Source organism: Haplochromis burtoni, unplaced genomic scaffold (assembly GCF_018398535.1).
Source record: "Haplochromis burtoni strain Fernald_Lab_line unplaced genomic scaffold, NCSU_Asbu1 Contig_498, whole genome shotgun sequence".
NCBI classification, from domain to species: domain Eukaryota; kingdom Metazoa; phylum Chordata; class Actinopteri; order Cichliformes; family Cichlidae; genus Haplochromis; species Haplochromis burtoni.
The window spans coordinates 40,149-61,397 of NW_024582859.1; the positions used below are offsets into that span (position 1 = coordinate 40,149).

At 40.3% G+C, this 21,249-nt stretch overlaps 1 protein-coding gene across 6 annotated transcripts in view; it reads left to right on the forward strand.

Moving 5' to 3' along the window:
• Window positions 1–21,249, forward strand: part of cacna1ia (calcium voltage-gated channel subunit alpha1 Ia) — a 195,658-nt gene that overhangs the window by 26,384 nt on the left and 148,025 nt on the right. The gene's annotated exons all lie outside the window — the stretch shown is intronic.

A 21,249-nucleotide genomic window follows, 5' to 3' on the forward strand; every position in this document is an offset into this window, starting at 1 on the left:
TTAACCCCATTGTTATATCTGATTAATACACAAACTCATTTAACTAATGTCCGTGCCATTTCTGACCTCCTTTAATGTGGGCAAGTTGTTTTTTTAACCATTGTTTAAATTCTAAGTACTGTTGTGTACATCATCGTGAATTTAATGCACTATGTAGCAAAGCTAACGCCACCTGAAACACTTTTATGAACATGGAAATGAGTTCACTCTGTTTCCTAATCACCAGATGTGAAGACGACACACTGGCTTTGAGGTGTGACTGGACCAGTTTTGCTTCATGACTGCACTGCTGACATATCTGCAGAAATTATGTGAAGCAGTCATGTTAACACAGACCAGAAACTGAAAATAGCCTTTGCATCATCTTAACAGAATAGTGAAGAATTAATTTTGACAACATGAAAGGCCCCAGAAGTGGGCGCTAGATATTCCCATTTAGCCTGTCATCGCGTGTCCGTCTTCCTGGGCACGTGTTGCTGACATTTAATATGTCAAAGAGCAACGTGACCTATAGAGGACTGATGTGTGCCTTTAGGAAAATTCAAAGGGTATTTCAGCCTAGATCTTTGGATGATTTGACATAGTCATCGTGGATTATATGTGTGAGTGTGTGTGTTTATATGCAGAGAATTTCTTTGACAGCTTGTATATATGATACACTAAACTTGTACTTGTGCATGTTTGTCTTCTAATTTAGGTAGAGGTTATTTGAACACTCCAGTGGCCAAGGAATCAATCAGATGAGCGGATACTGGAGCCATTACTGCCAGCATGTGCCAGGAAAGAGTTTACAGGAGTCAGTTTTTTCTTAGAAGGAGATGATGCCAAAATTTCTTTAAGTTTGTTTAAGTACTCAGACCGATTAACACAATGTCTACTGCTGTCATCACAGGCTCAGAACAATGAGGTCAGAGAACTTATAATCTGTCATGAAAGCAAGATATCACAACATCGCTGACACAGTGTGTGTATAGTCCACTTAGCTAGTATGGGCTCTTGGACAAATAGGCTGCATAATGAATTTGGTCTTCTGGGAGGTTTCAATGTTATGCAAAATTAAACTGAATTCATTTACTCTGACATTTATGTAAGGTCATTGCTCAACCATTTTCTCTGCCAAGTCAGGGGCAATTGAATTTTGGATGCTGTTTTGCCTACAGACACTCATGGATTACTTACAGGGCATTCAAAACACACGCCCACAAACCCTAGACCACCACAGGCCCTGAGTAGTTCATAAAACATATGCGGAACATCAATAACAAATGAAATACAGTGCTTTGCAAAGGATTTAGCACTTTAGGTCCTTTCATTTTTGTCACAGTAACATCAGGGATGGTCCCACATCATGCTGCAGCATGATCTTGGACATACAGTCATGTTGATAAAGGCTCAGATTCAGCACAGATTGACAACTAATGCTGGCGATAACATTCTCCTCACAGAGCCCTGATCTCAAAGAGATGGAAGCTACTGAGGACAGCCTAAATCCATAGAGGAGCCAAGGCAAGATTTCTGATACTTTTTCCATTAACTTCCACTAACTTTAAACTGCTTGTGGCAGTTTGATGAAAAAATAAAGTGGTAGAGTAGCAAGTTTTCTGGTGCAAATGTGACAACATTTTTAGGTGTGTTATCTACTGCAGGTAAGAAAATCAGGATATCTAGCACTCTCAGCTGATGACACATCCTTCATTTTAATGGTTTGCCTATATGAAAACATGGTTTGGTTTCCCGAATGATACTGAAAGATCCTGAATGGTACTGGCTCAAGAACCAGAACTAAGTTGGACGAAAGAGGTTGCGGATCCTGGAAACAAGCTACTCACTAGTTTTTAAGTACAGGAGAATCCATGCATCCATTTTCTGCAGCTTATCTATGTCCAGTTTGAAGTTACAGCAGTCTAAGCAGAAATACCCAGACCTCCCTCTCCCCTGCCACCTCCTCCAGCTTTTCCAGGGAAGAGATCTAAAGAGTTCTCTCCACTGTATCCTGGTTCTGCCCCAACACATGCCCCAAACACCTAGGAGCTGCCCAAGAGCCATCATGGTCAGATACCCAAATTACCTCAATCGATTCCTTTCAATGTGAATAAGTAGTGACTCTACTCCGAGTCCTTCCCATATTTCTCCTATAATGAGTTCCTCATTCAAGTATAGGAAAAGTTTATAGGAGGAACTGTTACAGTAATTTAATTTCCTGCTTCAAATTTGTATTTTTAACTTGTACTGGGCCTTGGTGGAACTTTCGTGTCTACCATCCATATCCACGATATCACGGTGAGAGGCGGGATTCACTCTAGTCAAGTTGGCAGTTTGTCTCAAGCCAGAGCATATGCGCTGTCTAAAACAACATGTTCATGTCTTCAGTGTTGGGTGTAAGGCATTCCAGCGTAATGTGTTATTATAATTACATTGTTCAGTAATACAGTAATGTAGCGCATTACTGTACTAAATTCGGTAATTGCATTATGTTTGGAATTATATCATTACTCGCATTACAAAGGTTTATCAGTTTTCTGTGCGGTGGGCAGATTAAAAAAACAATCTAACAAACCTGCTTTTTTCTTCATAAACACAGCTGATTACTACAGTTAGCTGATTTCAGTTCATGTGCAGGAAGTAGGAAAATCGCGGCCATTACTTTTATTTTTATTGCACAAAAGGACAAGATAGGCACAGGAGTGTGAGTTAAAGTACAAACTGTGGCCATAACTGAAAAACCCTACGTTATACCACAAATGCAGAACTGAGCCTTTGAAAACATCTGTACAGATAGCATGCTAATGCAAAGTTAGCCAAAAATCCAGAATGGTGTTAAAGTCTTTGGGCCAGTTTTCAACATCGTTTTGTGTTGTCATTTTGTGTTTACACATAAAAACTGAAAGAAAGATCACGTGTGTCATTACTAGGATATGTGTTGGTGTGTGGAACTGTAGCCTAAGGTTTACAACTGGTAGTTATGTGACAATGCTTTTTATGTGACTTTACAGTGCAATGTAAAAATTATGAAACAAGTTGTGCTATAAATTACTTTCTCTGGGAAATAATTCATTAATGTACTGCATTACTACTAAGAAAAATACCAAGTAATTTTTATTACATTACTTTTTTCAAGTAAAAACACCAAAACTGCATCTCTCTTTAAGGCCACCCTATCTCTCTTGTGATTTACTTCTCCAAAAGTTTGAACTTGAACAGCAGGCGGTGGTACTGCTGTGCTCACATTCAGGGCTTGTATGCCTGAAATAACAATATCTATTCTTAGTGACATCATACAGAGTCAGAAGTTACAGAAACAAACAAACTGAAGCTGTTAAAAGTAGTCTGAGCTTTGCTTGCTGACCTCATTATTTGAACCTTGCAGTCAAGGGTTTCGAAAAAATGCAAAATTAATGTGACAACAGAGAGGTCCATACAAGGTCACTGCTTAGGACAAAAAACAGTAAACACAACGTCAGGTGTGGAAGTTGGAAAATGTTAGCAGCGCACATTTTGTGTGTCATGTGTATTCTGGATGTGTTAAAAGCAAAGAAAGGTGATGCAGTGTGGATGTAAGGGACAGAGTGAGCACATAACCAGCTTTTATCGCTTGGAAGGCTCAGCTGAATCATGGCATATCAACTGATGGCCCACCACAACAGAAATCGGCAAAATAGCCTCTGACATTGGCGTGTGGGTGTGTGTATTCTTGTGTGATGGATAGCATGGTGTGAATGCTTGTGTGACTAGGCGGCTTGTAGCGTAAAACACTTCAAGTGGTCAAAAGTGCTAGAAAAGCTCTGTATAAATACCTGTCTATAACAGCTAATTGACTCCCCCAAGATTACATCATAAAGTATAGATTTAAATTACAGTTTTGTCTTTACTGCACTTTTTCGTGAAGGTAGCAAATGAAAAAAAATCTATCAATTCATGATGCTTTTAACAAATTAAAACTTTACACAATATAATGCTGCATTTCTGAGCACCCAGTTATTTTACCTTTCCTCGCTTTATTACATTCTTCTTGATATTGATATTTGTATTGATCTTTTCTAGCCAGCTGCACATAATGTACCTCCACACTTTTTCAGTGCTTTAAATAACTCCTACTGTTGGCATGAGTAATCTGAGTCATCCAGAGTTGAACAGGTTGAAGTGGTGATTAGCCCCAGAAAACTTTTGATCTCCAATGCCTTTATGTGTCACTCTTCCATGCCTGTTTGTATTTTACTAGTCAAATGCCATTGGTTGAATCTTCTTGGACATTTTCCTGATTGTCCAAAAAAAGTGCAGTTCATGTTATCCATTTCCTTTTATACAGTCAATGCATTGTAAAATACATCTTTGTATGTGAGCTTGTGTTTGGATTTTTGTACATTTAATTCTCACTGTTAGATAGCTTTGGTGATTTACTAGCATTGCTGTCCAATCTTCCAGCACATCTGTGTTATTAAGTACTTGTGTGTACCTGTGTGGCTGTATGCTCCTAATCTTCACTAGTTTCCATCCTTGAGCTGAAGTGCAGCTAATCACTTCACTGCTTCCCAGTGGACAGGCCTAATGCGTTTAACCACTCCCAAAGGAACCAGTGCTTGACAGCGTAGAACGGCCTCTCTGCCTGCTGTCACAATATCTCGGCTTTTCTCATTACCTTTTCTTTCTTTATTCTCCAACACTTCTGTTGGCTTTTCTTCTGTCTGCCCGTTTCTTGATTTCTTTAAACTCTCCTTTCTAGTTGACTGTCTTTTGCTGTGTTCTTGTCACTTTTTCCCTCTGCTGCTGGCTCTTCTCTGCTTTCTCTGACACTTAATGTTGAAATCTAAATTCTCTGAGTTGAAAAACTGGATCACTTTGACAACAGAGCGCAACAGGTCACCGTCAGAGGATTTCAAATATTCTCAAAACAACTTTTGTTTTTCTTTAAATATTCATAATATGTGCTATGATTTTTTTCTCCACCAATACTTGGCTTTTCAGTTCCATTTGTCTGCTTGCCTGTCTGTCAGCAAACACAAACATGAACTTGGTGGAAAATGGGAAAAGGATGATGAACACATAAAATTTTTATACTGCTTTGGATCCTTTAACACTGCAGATTGGCCTTGAGATGAGCTCTATAAGAGCCCTTCTTATTAATACAACAAACTGTGCAAGCTTGTTACGGTATACTATTGCAGCCAAGGATTTAGCAATTTAAATTTAGCAATCAGGATGTGACTGAAGTGCTGACTTTAAGCTTTAACTCAAGTGGTTTGACAAAAGTGCGGCATAAATGAACTGTTTATTAATTACAATTATTAATTTTTGAAACAAAGTTCCCCATTATCAGAGAGAGATAGCGTAAACTTTAGGAGTAGCCAGATTAACAATCTGGATCATTCTTAAGCAATAATAGCAATAAAGGCCTGAAAGCAAACAGAAGGAAACTAAAGGGAATAATCACAGAATCATTTCCATGGTTACGAAAACTCCTTCACAAAAGGGTGATGGCGCACTGTACCATCGTCAAGGTCTATAATGAAGAGAGGCAGGGGTTAAAACTATTTCAGATTGTTCATTTTGGCTTCAGCTATTGAGCAAATAAATCCGAGTGGCAGGTTAATGCATAAAAAGTTATTTTTTAGCATGCTACAGCCTGGAGTTGGTCCATTTGATCCCATGGAAAAAAAGAGAAATAAATAATGACATCCTATAGCCCAAAATCTAAAGCTAACTTGTTTACAATGATATTGCTAAGTGTTTGCTAAGTTTATATGTGAAATGTCTTGAAAAATTAATTCAGTTATGATAAAATTATGTTAGTCTGAGTTTTCATGAAAGTACTGGGCAGTACAGTGCAGGCTAAAGGGTTTAGTTTTCAGAAATGTAGTAAAGTTTCGCTACTGCAGTGCTGTAGCTACTGTTGGACTGGTGAAGAGCAGACTGTGGTGTTCATGGTCAGTGTTAGGTTGCATCAAGGAAAGCTCATAATCTGAAGCACACCACAACACACACAAAAAAAGCTCAACCAATATTTGATGGTTCTACTAGCTGATTGGTAACCACATAAAGTTTGTAACTTCTCAACACCTGAGGATAAAACTGAGCAAAAAATGAGAGATGAAACTCTTCACTCACACTGCAAGTGTAAGTAACATCGAGTGACCTTGCCCCACCTCAGTGTTTTTAAGCCTCAAACATGACATTTTTCTCCCTGAAGCTGTGAGGCACCGGCCCTCTTTGGACTTTTCACCCTCTATTTTTATTTCTCTTATCTACAGTAATTCTTTGTCCTCTGATTTCGCATAGTGCTTTCAAATTCTTTTCTTTCCTGAGTCCCTGTGATACTTCATCATTTATCTCTTTCTTCAGCTCCTCTCTGTTCTGTTCCTCTTACTCTTGCTCTCTCTCAGTTTGACCTTCAGTATCTTTCTAGAAGGCTATGGCTTCCTGCCACCTAACTCTGTAAGAGACTAAAAGAAAAAAAACAAGAGTGTGGATTTACTGGGATTAGCATTTTATCTGCTTTAGCCAATTAGCGGAATGATATAGCTTTTGTCTGCAGGAAGAGATGGTGATGTTTTGTTCTGTATTATCAAAGATACATGGTAGAGTCGTGTGATCCTGAACAGAAAGCTAATTACATAGGGGTGCAGACAAATACTTGCACTGGTAGGAAGTTGACAAAGTGCAACGTGATGCTACTATTTATCTGGAGAACTTTTATTCAAGTATTCAAGCAATTAAATTAAGTGTACAGGGTTAGCTGCTGCTAACCTATAGTTTGGCTTCACTTAGCATTAAAACTTAAATGTACACATTCTTTTTTATAAAACCAAATCTTTATTTTTTTCAAATTATTCCTGCTTTTCTCGAATTAAAACCACAGCCAGTTTACAGTGCAGTTTGTCATCACTTTTCTTTTTAAATTGGTCAATTTAAATGTTGCCTTTTTTGACTTTCCCATTACCGGTCTTGGTTAAAGATTACGTGAATGTCCTCAAAAAGCCACACTATCTTGGGGAAATGGTCATCCCTGAGATGGTGTAAAAGAAAATGATTCAGTCATTATCAAAAGCATTAATCACAATAATTAGGCAGTATTTAAGTACTGCCTGAGACCGAACAACCTAAAGATAGAAAATCAGTTAGCCACCCACTGAGAGCTGATCCCGTCAAAATGCACTGCTCACTAGATTTGTAATTGAAAAGCAACGTTAAGCAGGGAGATATGAAAATGGGCTTTAATGAAAGAAAATGACAGCAGAGAAAGGGGTGAAGTATAATGAGGTGAGAGGTAGAAATTCATAGAAGGGAAGCAAAACCGAGTAAGAACACTACAATAATGAGATGGCGAGGAAATATCAATCATTTAGTGCACGTCAATACGAGTGTTTAATAGCGATTAAGGTGCAGATGGGATGGATGAATCTGCCCTACTTTTGGTGTGTTGCTTTAACGCCAAAATGACACCACCAAAACTAATCAACCTCGTCACAGCTACTTAGAGACTAGCCAAGCACAACCAGGGTGTTCCACCAGAAAACATTTAGGTAAACAATTTATTTAGCATGTTGACAAATATACAAAAGATCCAGGAACCAAAGGAAATTTTTGAAACAATCTAGAAAATGTCTGATTGGGAATGACTTCATTTTTCACCATGAAAATGATCCCAACATTATTAGAGTAGTGTGGGATCATCTTAACAGAGAGATAAAGATGCTTAACAGAGGAAGGCGTGTGTCCTCATTTTGGACTCAAAATTGGTTTTGATAATAACATTTACATTAGCTAAACCTGGGATTTAGTCATGAACCAAAATTAGACTCACAAAGCAAATTTGTAATGCATGGACTCAAGTGTAATTTACATTTGTGTTTTTTTGTAAATAAGTTGCTATGGGCCACTGAGAGAAAACATGTCATGGTGAAAACGTCTACTTGAATTATGACAGCACTGAGCTCAAACTGTCTGAGCCATATTTTAAAACCTATTCTTCTCAGTTAAGGTTTTTCATAACTAACTGAAGCATAACAGAACCCTAAAGGAGTCATAATGGAGTATTGTTAATTTTTCAGTGCATTTAAAATTGAATAGTAAAACTTGTGGAAGTGGGAGCAGGTTAAAATGCTTTTCTTGTTTGGAAAAGTCATAATACAGATTTAATGAAGTTAAGTTTATAGGTTTGGGGTAATACATTAGATGCAAATGTAATGTAGAATTAAATGTAAAAGTAGAATTAAACCCTGTCTTTTTTTAACCTAATGAACAGCTTCAACCTCAACTGCAGAACTGTATGACTAAAACAACCTTGGACTTTGTGTATAAGAATTATTTGGGCATGAAAAGTTTTCTGCATACAACAAGCCGACGTGTTTGGCCTGAGTCAGTATAAAAAAACAACAACAGGCCAGTTAGTTGTTTAATATTAATGTGGCAGAGGCAGCACAGCAGCAGCACCAACTGAGACCTCATGTGTAACTCTGTTTTCTGATAAAAACTAAAGTTTATCTAATGCGTCCACCGGAAGAACCAAATGTGATGTAATTAAAATGAAGCTTGGCCAGAGAGAATTTCTCATCTCTCTCCATGTAAGCTGGATTCTTCAGTGCCAATTTAAAAGCCGTTTACGTGAATGCGTGAACATAAATCTTGTATGCGCGATCGCAATTTCACGATTGTGATATTAGAAGGTCTTGACTTCTTTTGTTCTGTCAGTTTAGGGTTTAAGGCGCCGTCTTTATTTTATAGGAAAAAATTGGCCATCTCACCAGCACTGATGTGAAGTCAAATACAAAACACATGCTGGGACCTTCTTATCTCTCCCCGGTTTCCCTCTGGAGAGGAGGCCAGCACTTGACACTTCATGGCCATTTTACGCTCAGCTCAGTTTGGCTCTCTTCTTCATTCAATTCCCTCTGTCGCTCTCTCGGTGGAGGGTCTCCACTCAAAATGCAAAGACATGGGCGAACAAGAAGGTTAGAGCATTTAAATGAAAGTCTCTCTCCCTCTCTCTATTCTGCCTAGTTTGGGGTTTTTTTGTTTTTTTTTTTGTACTCCACTTGATGCCCTATCTGTGTTTCATTTTCATCCAGTTCACATTTTTTTCTCTCTTGCTGATCCCCTCTTTATATTCATGGCTCACCAGTGGCCAATTCGGCTTTTCTCTGCTCTTCCCGGCTCTCTTTTGCTGCTCTGCTCAGTCCTCACCTTCCTATCCTCCCTGTCTCCTCCAGCTTCCTGAAATCATCTCTCGGCTCACCCCTTTCCCTTGACGTGCACTCAAGTGGCGTCAGAATTCTTTACCATTACGAGTGGGCTTTGCTTTATTTTTATGTACGTGGATGGGGGTTGGGGAGGGGGAGGGGGGTTTAGGCAAGCCACAAATGCTCCGAGAGCCATATTCAAATCTCATTTCACACTGCTGAGGGTGAAAAGACCTGACACAGCACTCTGTGAGGGGAGACGAAAAAAAACAGGAGGAGAGGAAGGGAAAGAGAGGGTGAGAATGAGAGGAGTAGTGAGAGATGGGAAGGAAATGATGGTGAAGACAGCGCTGAATGTGGAGGAGGAAAGCAAAGGGACGTGACGCGGGAGAGGAGGAGACTGATGCTGGCGAGGCGATACCTACAGTTTGGCAAAGGAAGCAAAAAAAAGAAAAGAGGGAGTCAGGCAGTAGAGAATGAGTTCTCCTCAGACAATTCTAAAAAGGAAAGAAGAGGGTGAGATGATGAGAACTGGGTGAGAGAGTAGAAAATCATGAGAGAGGACGAGGGGTAAGACAAGTTTTGACAGTTTTCACTCCGTCAGCAAGTGCCACACTTTTGTCCCAATCACTTTTCCTGTTTCCACAGTGTCATCTCCATCCCTCACTCGCTCTTTTTCTTTTTTTTTTTTGTCTCCAGGTGAAGCTCTTCCATCCTCTCCCACTTCCTCCCCTCTCAAACAGTGTGCATGTTTATGCAAATGAGGTAATTAGGAAGCTGCTTGGCTTCATTCGAGCTCTAAGGTTTTTTTCGGATGAGGTGTGAAAAGCAAAAAAAGAAGAAAAAAGGGAGGAGAAATGGATGGATAAGAACACGCATCAGCGTTACACACCCCTATATCATTCCCTTTAAAGTGCTGCGTGTTTCTTTGTGCGTGTCCGTGTGTGTGCAGTTTAATATGCTTTCCCTTCTGCACAAGACACAGCAACAAATTCCCCGAAACACTTCGGCTCTCGTTCTCTTTTCCTTTCTCCAGCCCCGTGTGTCCTCCCCCCTCCTCCTCCTCCCAACAGTCCTCAGTGCTCTCATCTCCTCTCATCCTCTACCTTCTTCCTGTCACCCCTGCTTACAGCCTTCCCTCTTACTATGTTGTCTTTCTTTGTTTCTGTCCCTTCCGTCTCACTCGCCCAAGTCACCTCACCTCTGCGTTTTTTGCCCGGCCGTGCAACTTTTTTTCTGTCATCTCCATTTTTTCTCCCCCTCCCCTCATAGCTCCCATTGTCTGTGCACGCAATCCTCTCTTGTGTGTTTATGTTCTTTCCCGATTCAATCTTTTCCTTACCCCTCCTCGTTGTCTGTAAATCCGGTTTTCACCGTCTCTAGCTTTCACCCATCTCTGCCTCTTGCTGCTTATTCTGTGCTCGTGTTGTATTTGCTCTACACGTCCGCTTCTCTGGCTTCACATCGAGCTGTAAACACAAACACAAATGCATATAGAAATGCATGCACTGTACTCTGGGATAGACATATGTTTCATTGGTGAGGGAGGAAACATGAAAATTGAGATCATTTCTCCTCGGGGTTGATATCGGGGCTTAAGTCTGCCGTCTCTTTGTCTCGTTTGCTCTCTCTCACACTGACACGAAGTTGTACAGAAACACGCGCCCGTGCACGCGCACGTCACCTTGTGCCAGTTCTCCCTGAGTTTTTAAACTTTGGATGGCAGTTTCCTGTCAGGGCATAAAAGCAACGGGAAAGAGATTTCTAAAAGGAGAGGAAGAGACAGTGAGGAGACAAGGGGAGAAGAGATAAGGAGTGCTGACAGATGTTCAACTCGACGCTTTTTGCCCCGCAGAGGAGAAAAAGAGGAATGGATCTGTCGTTATTTCTCCTCCTCCATCACTTCCTCTTCCCCCAAAACTCTGTTCCTCTCCTCCCCTCCTTGTTTTCCCCCTTGTAGAAAGCCCACGTTAAACAGAATTTGACTTCATTGCTTTGATCTTAAGGCACTGAAGCTTTTAGGCAACTTTAAATAGCACACAACAAAACAGCACAGAATGGATTTTCAGCACCTCGCAGACAGCGCTGCAGATTTCATGCCGGCGTGCTGGTTAACAAGTAACTTTTAAGTCAGATCTCAGGTGAGGGAGGATGAAGGCGTCACAGTGACGCTAAAACACAAAACACGGCCTCAAATCCTCTCCTGTGCTTTAAATTAGAAAGATCATAGTTCTTTGGCCAATTAAGAAACACCTGTGACAATGATAGCCTCCACTGTCCTCATTACTGTTACTTACTACCTAGTTTGGCTGTGCGTGATGGTTTGTTTGTGTGGATGGCAAAGGCGAGAGGAATAGAGGACAAAGCCCATTATCTGATATAAGACAGCATCTCAAACACACACAGAAAAATATGCACAAACACACGTTCACACTGACAAACTGCACGCATATTATATGTGCACCTGCAGCTGTCCGGCAGTCTGCCCCTAATGTGAATTGATTGTCTTCAGTGCCCCTGCCGCTGCAAAAACCCAGACCACTGCATGATATGGTTTGGAGCACACACAAACAGTCACTGAAGCTACCAGGCTACGAGTAGATGCTCTCACATGCCAGTAAATACGATTGACCGTTTGCTTTATCTGGCACACCTATGAGTGTGAGCTCTCCCTGCCTCACACACAGGCAGCCGGAGGGAAACGTGTGTCATTTATCAGGGTGAAAGAATGACAGCAAGAGCTCTAATAGTAAATCATTGGCAGCATTATTGGACCTCCTCTCCCTCGCCTGTATGGATTTGTGTTGGGAAACTGGAGGAGACTGTAATAAATCAGCCAATAACACACAAGAGAGTGTGCACAGAAATCTTTCCACAATGCACGGAGGCTAAAGCTCTTTACTTTACTTTACACATGCACACACATATAAGAATTTATAATAAATGCGCTGATAAGATGGGCCGCGATAGGAGCTTTTCTTATGTGGATCAGTCACTGTGTTAGCTCTGTTTTCTGTCTTCTGCAGTCCTCTGCTTTTATCTTACAAACAGACAGATGGGATATGAAAAGATGGATGAAACTGCCATGACACCACCCATTCTTTGTGTGCAGTCCCACTTTAAAGCCTTGACTTTAACAGTTTGGGGTTTTTTTCTTTTCCTTTTTTTGGAGCCAAAAGTGACCATTTTTATAGATGAGAGGCTGACGAGGGATCAGTGCTAACAAGTGCATTGCATGGATGATTTTGTACAGTTAGAGACACTTGTTTATTTGTTATATAAATAAATAAATTGGCATTATATTCATTGTTTGTGTGGGACATACATAAAGTTTGGGATGTGAAACTGCCTTTGTGAACAAGAGAGCTGCATGTGGACCCAAACCCAATTGAAACGACAGTGCTTGTGCATTAAAGGGCAGCTTTGTTTGTGAATTGGAGAGTAAAAGAAAAGACAAATGAGCTGTGGTCACAAGGGATATGAGAAAAGACATGCAGAAATATGCAATTTCCATTAAATTGAACTAAAGCTAATACTAAATTGAAAAGCAAAGCCTAAATCAAACAGCAAATTTGATTTGACATTTTAAATTTCTGCTTAACAGAACTATTTCAGGTCTTCGGTTGACGTCTCCTCGCTCTGTGCAGCAAGCCATAATCCAGTTTCTATTGTTCCATTCTTTCTTTGCTTCTTTCTCATTCATTTCCCTGCCTGTCTAAACTCCTGCCACTGTCATTGCTCTTGAACTTTAACTTTCCCTCTAGTCTAAAAGCTGTTAACATGATGCTAATGCTAATATATTGAGCCCTTTCACACTGCAAGGTGTTGTTAGCGTTAGCTTGTCGTGGTGTTGGCAAGGATTTAATACAGCAGGGAACTCAGGATGACTTAAGGACTGAAAGATGCACTCAATACAGTCTATATACAGCAATAGTCTTGGCTGCCAGAGCTAATGCTGTTAAAACAGATTAAACTGATTGGGCCACTGATTCAGTGTAATCCACTGGCAGCCACTCTCTTAAGATGATTTCTGACAGGGGGCTCAGTATCCTCTTCATCATAGAATGAGAGAGACACAGTTGGAGACAGAAGTAAAGAAAGAGGTGGGGGTAGAAGAACATGGAGAATGAGAGCAAGAGAAAAAGGCAGAGAAGTGGATAAGAAGATGAGAGGAGGGGAAAAGGGGAGGGAGAGGATGCGGATTAAGACACTCAATTGGAAACTGGAAATTTAAAATTCCAAAAGGAAGAAGCTAGATTAAAGGAGAATCAAAGGCAATCTTTCATCCGTTCCTTAGATCAAAAAGTTAATTGCTGTGGAAACTAAAAACCATAGTTGAGAGAAAAGCCGCTAGTTCCTGCAGAAAAAACAAAGCTTGTTTTAGCGGGATTTTTATTTTCTGCCATAACAAGAGAAAAATGGACAATGCATTTGAACCCCAAGTCCCTCCCAAGTTCTTCTTCTCTGATGTTTGACTTTTTTGACTCATTTCTTTGCTCCACTTCATCATCTTTTGCACTGGGCAGAGATTGCTTGTAATTACTTGTGTGCCACAAGCAGCTGCAAACCATTTCATATGAAGTGAATTTATTTTGGGTGTCAGTCAGTTAGAAACATTTCATTCAATGCAGAAGCAAATGAGACAACAGCCAAACAGAAGGCATCTGATCCGGCTCTGCTGTAATAATGCACTCTGTTCATCTTTACGCTTTGGTGATAATGCGATCTTTTCACTGCTTATTTGTACTGTGTATTTACACTGTTGTTGAATTAAAACGGCTACTTGTTCAACTTTATTCTGAGAGTTTTTATTTCTTACCTGAACTAATCTGTAAACACTGAACTATTTCTTTTAAATGGACCAAATAAAGTGCCACCTTTGCACAGCATATGGTTATTAGGGGTGAATCTGCCCACCTTGCTGGTCTGTGATCCATAACAAATGTGTGGGCCATTCTGGCAATGCTGCAGAGTCAGGATAATGCTGCTGAAAGCAGAAGATGGTTTGACACCCATATGTCACTTACTAACTGAAATACCTTTAAGTGCCTGGCTGTGGCTGCAGGGGACAGCCCATTTCACTGCAGTAGTTGTGGATATTTTTGCTCATTTCAAGGTAAAAAAAAAAAAAAATGGAATCAAAAAATCAAACTACCCAATTTGGCGCAAGCAGTGGTGTGACCTGCATAGGGATTGAGTCCCTTATATGAAGAACACACTGCTGTTTATGTCTTTATGCAGATTAACCTTTTCTATCTTTTATGTCCCTCAATGTCCCTACTGAGCTAGCCAATAAGAGCAGGTGAGGCCCATTGGCAGTAGTGTTGTCAGATGGGCTGCAAACTACATTTAAGACTGAAATAAATTAAACAGCCACTTCTTTTATCCAGCTCAAGTCAGTGCATTTAGATATGAACATGGGGTTCAGATGATCTGCTGAATTTAAAACTGGAAAAATTGGTTCTTCTGTACATGATGGTGTTTCTGATTTTGAGGTTTACAGCAGTTGTTCACAAAGTCTTCTTTCCCATCTTTGATCCACCATAAGCCAGTGAAGGATTGTACAATTTGATAGTGGATTTCGAGAACTTGGCTTGAGTCTTCGAGTCTACATTTTTTTTGTTGAGGTTTGGTTATATTTTTCAATCTCCTAATAATTAAGTTAATAAAAGTTTGCATTCAAATTCACCATACGTTTGACGCAACGGTCTGATGTCTCAGTCACTGATGTTGCCAGATACTAACTGTAATTAAAGACTAACAAACCACAGAGTTTCATGATTTACTGAAATCCCTGCATGCCTCCACATAACACAGTCACATGCAATGTGTTCTCTGCCTAGTTTACTTTCTTAGAATAAATAGATCTGTGTAATTTTGGGCACTGGCACATTATTTTTTCTTTGTCTTTTTTTTTTTTTGGCTGTGAAGTTGCATTTCTATAATGAACATGGGCTTAAACTGCTGACCAAAAATATTGCCTTAATGGTGAAAGACTTAATTAATCACATTCAGACTGTGTCCTGTTTTCTACAAATGTAGCTGAACTATTTCACAGGCACTTCTCTTAGCCATTGCAGAATATTCCAGACTTTTACCTTCAAAATCTCAAAATCTCCTGGATCGCTGTCAAGGTTTTGTTTCATTGCCCATCTGTACTGTGAAGTGTTGTCCAGTCAACTTGCTGCATTTTGCTGAATCAGAGCAGACAGTGAATCTCTGCACGCTTCAGAACTCACTGGGCTTCTTCTTCTCTCTTTTATATTGCCAGTAAACGCCAGTGATCCAGTGGCGTTGAAAGCCACACATATCCATGCATTATGATGCCTCCACCTTGTTTTACAGATGATGTTCTGTGGTTCAAATTAAAAGCTATTCTGAGGGTTCTCCATAATTCTTTTCCCCACAACATTTTCGTACAGTTTGATCTTAGTTTAATTTCTCCATAGAATAACATTCCCTAACCGATTTGGCTGTGTTGGATAGTTTTTCTGGCAACGTCTAATCTGGCCTTCCGGTTCTTAGGGATGATAAATGACTTGCTCCTTGAGTTGAACCTTGTGTATTTTCTCATGAAGCCTTCTCTGTATAGTAGATAATGAGAAGAAGAAATTTCCACACCTCTCTAGAACATTCTGTACTTGGCTGGATTTTCTGGAGGTTGGTTCTTTACCATGGAAAGCATCTTAAAAGCATCCACTACTCTTGCTTGTGTATATCCAGCCATTGTCATTGTGCCAATCTCACCGTTACTCAGAATGCACCACACATTTTTCTGGCCACTTCTAATAATTTTGCAGGTTAAGGATGGCCTGTTTCACTCATTTTAAAACATGTGGGCTCATAGCAACAGCTTCCAAATGCAAATGCCACACCTGGAATCACTCTTAACCTGCCTAATTTAATAAGACAAAGTCAACTAATAGTTCGCATCTGTCCATTTAATGGCTTTTGACCATACAATTACATTTAAGCACTTAAAAATAAGCCACTGTGTGTAAAAATGGTTGATACTCCTCAACGGTTGATGCAGTGTTTGTCTTCTACCCCTGAAATTAAAGCTGAGAGCCTGCACTTTAAATTTGTGTTGATATTGTGATAAAAAATGAAAAAAAAATATCAGTGTCTAAAAGTATATGGACCTAACTATGAGTTCTTTCAGTTTCACCCTTAAAATCTTCCTGGATATTCTTTATTTCAATTTTATGACTTACTGTAATTATCTCACGACATTGTTAGTCTGCTATACTGTTTTTTGTGCACGAAAACAAAAGAAGATTTTTGGAAGAAGTGTTTTTTTTCTTCTATATCCACTTTTATATCCACAGCCACAGAGTTATCATCATACCTAACTTGTTTGGACCTATTTTGTAGTTCTGTGTACCCCATCTCTCGCCCTGTGACAGCTGGGAAAGGCTCGAGTTATCCACAAGTCAAAGAATTGGATAAGTCAAAGAAAATGGATGGATGGAAGGTGAAAGCATGGAGCCTAGCTGGTGTAAAATAAAACAATGGTTCAGAGAGGCAAAATTTACACTGAATGTTGACCTTAAACGGCAAGGCAGAGATTACTTTAAGCTGTCCTTTCAAGTTTGTCAAAACCAGTAAGGAGTGTGCAATAAAGTTGTTTGATCATACTCCAAAGTCCATTTGTGCTGACATATTTAAATGTTACAATGGTCCTAAAGTAGACATATTAGGGTTTACTTGGCGAGGTAAAAATGGAGAGTGGGAATTATGTTCCTCTCCATTATATGAGAGTCACATTTATCACATTTTAGAAGGCAATTTTATGGTGCTGTCAAAAAGCCAGCCATCATATTCACTGCTGGCTCCCCTGTCAGTGACTGGTTTATAAATATATTAGACTCTCTCATTGGCTATATTGATAGTCTCAGTAACAAAATAATGTGTTGTTTTGATCACTCAGCAATATGTGTCAAAGCTGGTTTGTCTCAGGTCACTGAATGAAGCGCAGCCTTAACTGAAGCGACAAGGAGTGTGTGTGTGTGTGTGTGTGTGTGTGTGTGTGTGTGTGTGTGTGGTGTGTGTGTGTGTGTGACTCTGTCTGTTGTGAGGGGGTGTGTATGGTTCTTGTGCAAGCCTAAGTTGTCTTCTCAAGGGATACTTGCCCTGCAGTGATTCTAATAGCATTAGCCACTGTCTGTGTTGCAATGGACCAATGGTGCATTATGTTTGTATATCACACTAACACAAACACACAACAGCACACACACAGCACACACACACAAGCACACACACACACACACACACACCTGGACAGTACGATCATCAGGGATCTGACTCGTGTTTTCAATGCTCAATGTTCTCATTTTTCAGCCCAGTCACACATGACTATGTGTACACTTGTGTGGTGTGTGTGTGTGTGTGTGTGTGTGTGTGTGTGTGTGTGTGTGTGTGTGTTCTCAGCTGATAATATTGTGTCACCTCACCATGACACAGTGAGAGAATTTAAGTGCAGTTGAAATGGGGTGTTTCTTTAAGTAAGTGTGACACTCAGGCTGCTGCCTGAGAGGGCTTTGTCGGACCCAGATTGGTTACATACCCACAAATATAGATATAGCACACATCACGCACAACTCGGCTGTATTTTTGGTTTTAAAAAAAAATCCACGGTAACTTTCCAATCCAGCCTTTCTAACTTCTGAAACTCATAATGTAACATTACAGGGAGCCAATTTTTAATAACTTTCCCCTGTGGAAACTGAGGATTATGAGCCACAATGTGTCAGATATGCTATCAGTTCTTTTCCAGATCTCCTGATTTGGATTGTCTTCCACAGCAACACAGCTGGCATTAATCATTACACAGAGGGATGCAGTGCCTCACCTTTTACCTCCAAATGGCGCAATTATTGTTGCTGTTGTGTGAAAACATTCTTTTTCTTCAAAAATTGAAAATTCTGTTAATGTACTCAACAAATTTATGAGTTTACAAGTAGGGGAAGTAAAGATCTGAGCCGTAAGGAGAAGCTGTCAGTTTTCTGGTTTATCCTCACCTATGCCCACAAGCTGTAGGTGACCGAAAGAATAAGATTGTAGATACAAGGAGAGTCACCAGGATGTCTGAGTTCACCTGTAGAGACAGAGTGAGGAGCTTTATTTGTTCAGGAGGGCCCTAAAGGCTTGCAGCTCCTCTGTATCAAAAATGCAACTTGAGATGTCTACGAGGCATTTTGGACGACTCATAGGTGAAGTGTTTCGAGCGTGTCCATGCTGGAGGAGACCCTGAAGCAGACCCAAGTCACGCAGGAGAGAGTATTTCTCTCGACTAGGTTGGTAACACCTCAGTATCCCCCCAAGACAGCCAGAGGCGGTAGCTGGGGAGAGGGAGATCTTAGCAGCACTGTTTAGACTGATGTCCTCTGAGAGCAGGATGCAGATAAGCTACGGTATAGTAATCGATATATATTTTACATCTACTGCTGTCATACAAGCTAAAACACGTTCATCAAGTAACACTGAGCTGATTTCACGCAGAAATAACAATTTATAATTTTACAATATACTGCATTTCCATCTTTAGTCTTAGTGTTTTACACCTATAGTTCATTTCCTCTGGTCTGAATCAGTTGATGAGTTTGTAAACATGTACAAACTCATCATGATTTGGTTTATTTTCACCCTGAGAAAAATCCAAGTGAACTCCAAGCAAACTAAAGTGTGGTGCTACAAATCATGTGAGAATGTTCAGTCCAGTCATTGGCCAGATGTATCTGGGGCGGGAGCTGCAAAAGCAAATACAGGAAGAAGGTGCTGTGTTCTGCACTACTGGAGAACACAGAGAATTTACAGTGATTTCACAGATTGCACATGTATAGTACCTTCCTGCATTGAGAATGCAAAGCATAAGTGGCTACGGGAGAGGTAGATGGTTAAGCTCGAGATCACACCATAAACAAACTGTCCTGTAGTTCATTTGGAGCCTTACTGAGGTCACCTCCTCCAAAGGGTCTCTGTGTGATTACAGTGTTCACACTGGCAAAAATGAACCATTTAAATGGACCGCAGGGGTGAAAACAACCCAAGACCACTGTGTCCATTGTTAACCATTTGACTCTCCTAAACAATCACATATTTTCCCAAATCTAATGTCACTCCACAGCACGCACAGGTACCAACATACTTTTTGCTGGGCTTTTAATAGTGGTAAAAACTGCATGTATACTCTATTTGTCGTTCAGCAGCCATGCCTCCGGGCTGCCTAGAAGGGGTATTGGCTAGTATAATATCCCTGTTGTGGTGCACAAATTCACAATGATGCTAATCGCAATTGTCGCTCTGTGTGTGTGTGTGTGTGTTTTAATTGAAAAACAGCTCTTTCATGTCACAGTTCAAGATGAGTCAGTTAATTTGGTGAACAGCTTCAAAGGCCTGGAGACGGGCAAAGGTCGCACAGCAGGATTCAAATGTCATATCGATGGATTTTAGTTGCAAAAACAGGCTCGATTACTGGTTTACATATCGCGAATAAAAAATCCTTAACCAAAGATACCGTCCGAGTATAATGGAGAATTCAGACAACAAACTGTTGTTATTTTAAGCCTCAAATTCTTCATCTTCATCCATCTTTTTTGAGCTTATTCAGTGAGTCACTGAGAGATTTAGACTTTACTTCCATGCCTGGGGTATTTTTTAATCTAAGCAAGAAATAAAAACACAACCTTTCACAGCTTTCTACATTCAAACTGGCCGTTTGAAATCACTGCACTGAAGAGTGTGTTGCCTAAATAATCCACAATATGTTTTTGGGTTTTTTTACTGTTATTTTCCATCCAGCCTCTTCCTGTGTCTGTCTCAGACTGTCGCAGTGAGTGTGTGTGGGAGGGGGAAAGCAAGTTTTTCCATGGCTCATCACAGCCTTTAGCTCATAGTGCGGCTAAATGGGTGACTGTATATCCGTTACCCCAATTAAGGGTGTTAATGTGCGAGAGCGTGTATGTTGAGAACGTGTGAATGTGTCTCTGTGTGGATGTGTCAGTGCGAAACATCAGTCAGGGCCTTGTGCGTGGTCTCTCTCTCTCCATCGCTCCGTCTCTCTCAGCATCTCCGTGTCACACACATTCATCAATCATCATCATTATGCACGAAAAAACACAACAACACAGAGGAAGCTTGCCCAGCATGGAGGGGTGTTTTGAAAGAGAGAATCACAGCAAATGAGTAGGAGTGATATTATGGTGCAGAGAAGTTAGATAAAACAATTTTGTGATTTGTTTTTTTTCACTGTCGTTACCACACACACACACACACACACACACACACACACGAACACTCTCCTTCCAACCGTTTCTGCAAAGCTGTCTCCTACTTAATTGTACTCGCCGGTAATAGCTGCAGGGTCTCCCTAAGAAGCTTTGTCATGGGAAATAAAACACAACAGAGTAAGAATAAACTTCCTTCCGCCACAGGAAGCAGCTGTTGCCATGGTAAAGCTTATTTAAAACAGACAAGTTACAGTCCGGTTAGAGAGACAGCATGTGCAGTAAACAGATATAGAGATATGCAAACATTCAAGTTGGTGACTTTTCCCTTTTTCGCTTTCTCTACCTGGTTTAACATCTTCCGAGGATTATCTCCGGAGCTGTCAGATATACCGGCCCCTAAATCACCGCTGTCCTATTTTCTCTCCTTGTAATGAATAGCCCTTAATATCATTACCCTATAAAAACAAAGTCTTTTCTCCCACTGGCTCTTAATCCCTCTATAGGATTTAGGGCAAACAAACACATTTACTGATCCATGCATGCATGGAAATGACGGAAATCACGCCCACGTATACATGCTCGTAGTTATCTGCTTGTGTTTGTAGCTTGAACGTGAGGTAAATTTCGCCTTGGTGATACTACACAGAAAAGTGATCATACATTTTTAAAGTGGCAATAAAACAAAAAACCTGTCCACACCACACAAAACTTCCTCTTGTTGCTTTTCAGTTTCTGTCACTTCCACCTCTTTGCTTTTATATCCAAAACCAGTTTAAAAACCTTTCAACAATGAGATCTTGTCTGTGAGTGTGTGTGTGTGTGTGTGTGTGTGTGTGTGTGTGTGTGTG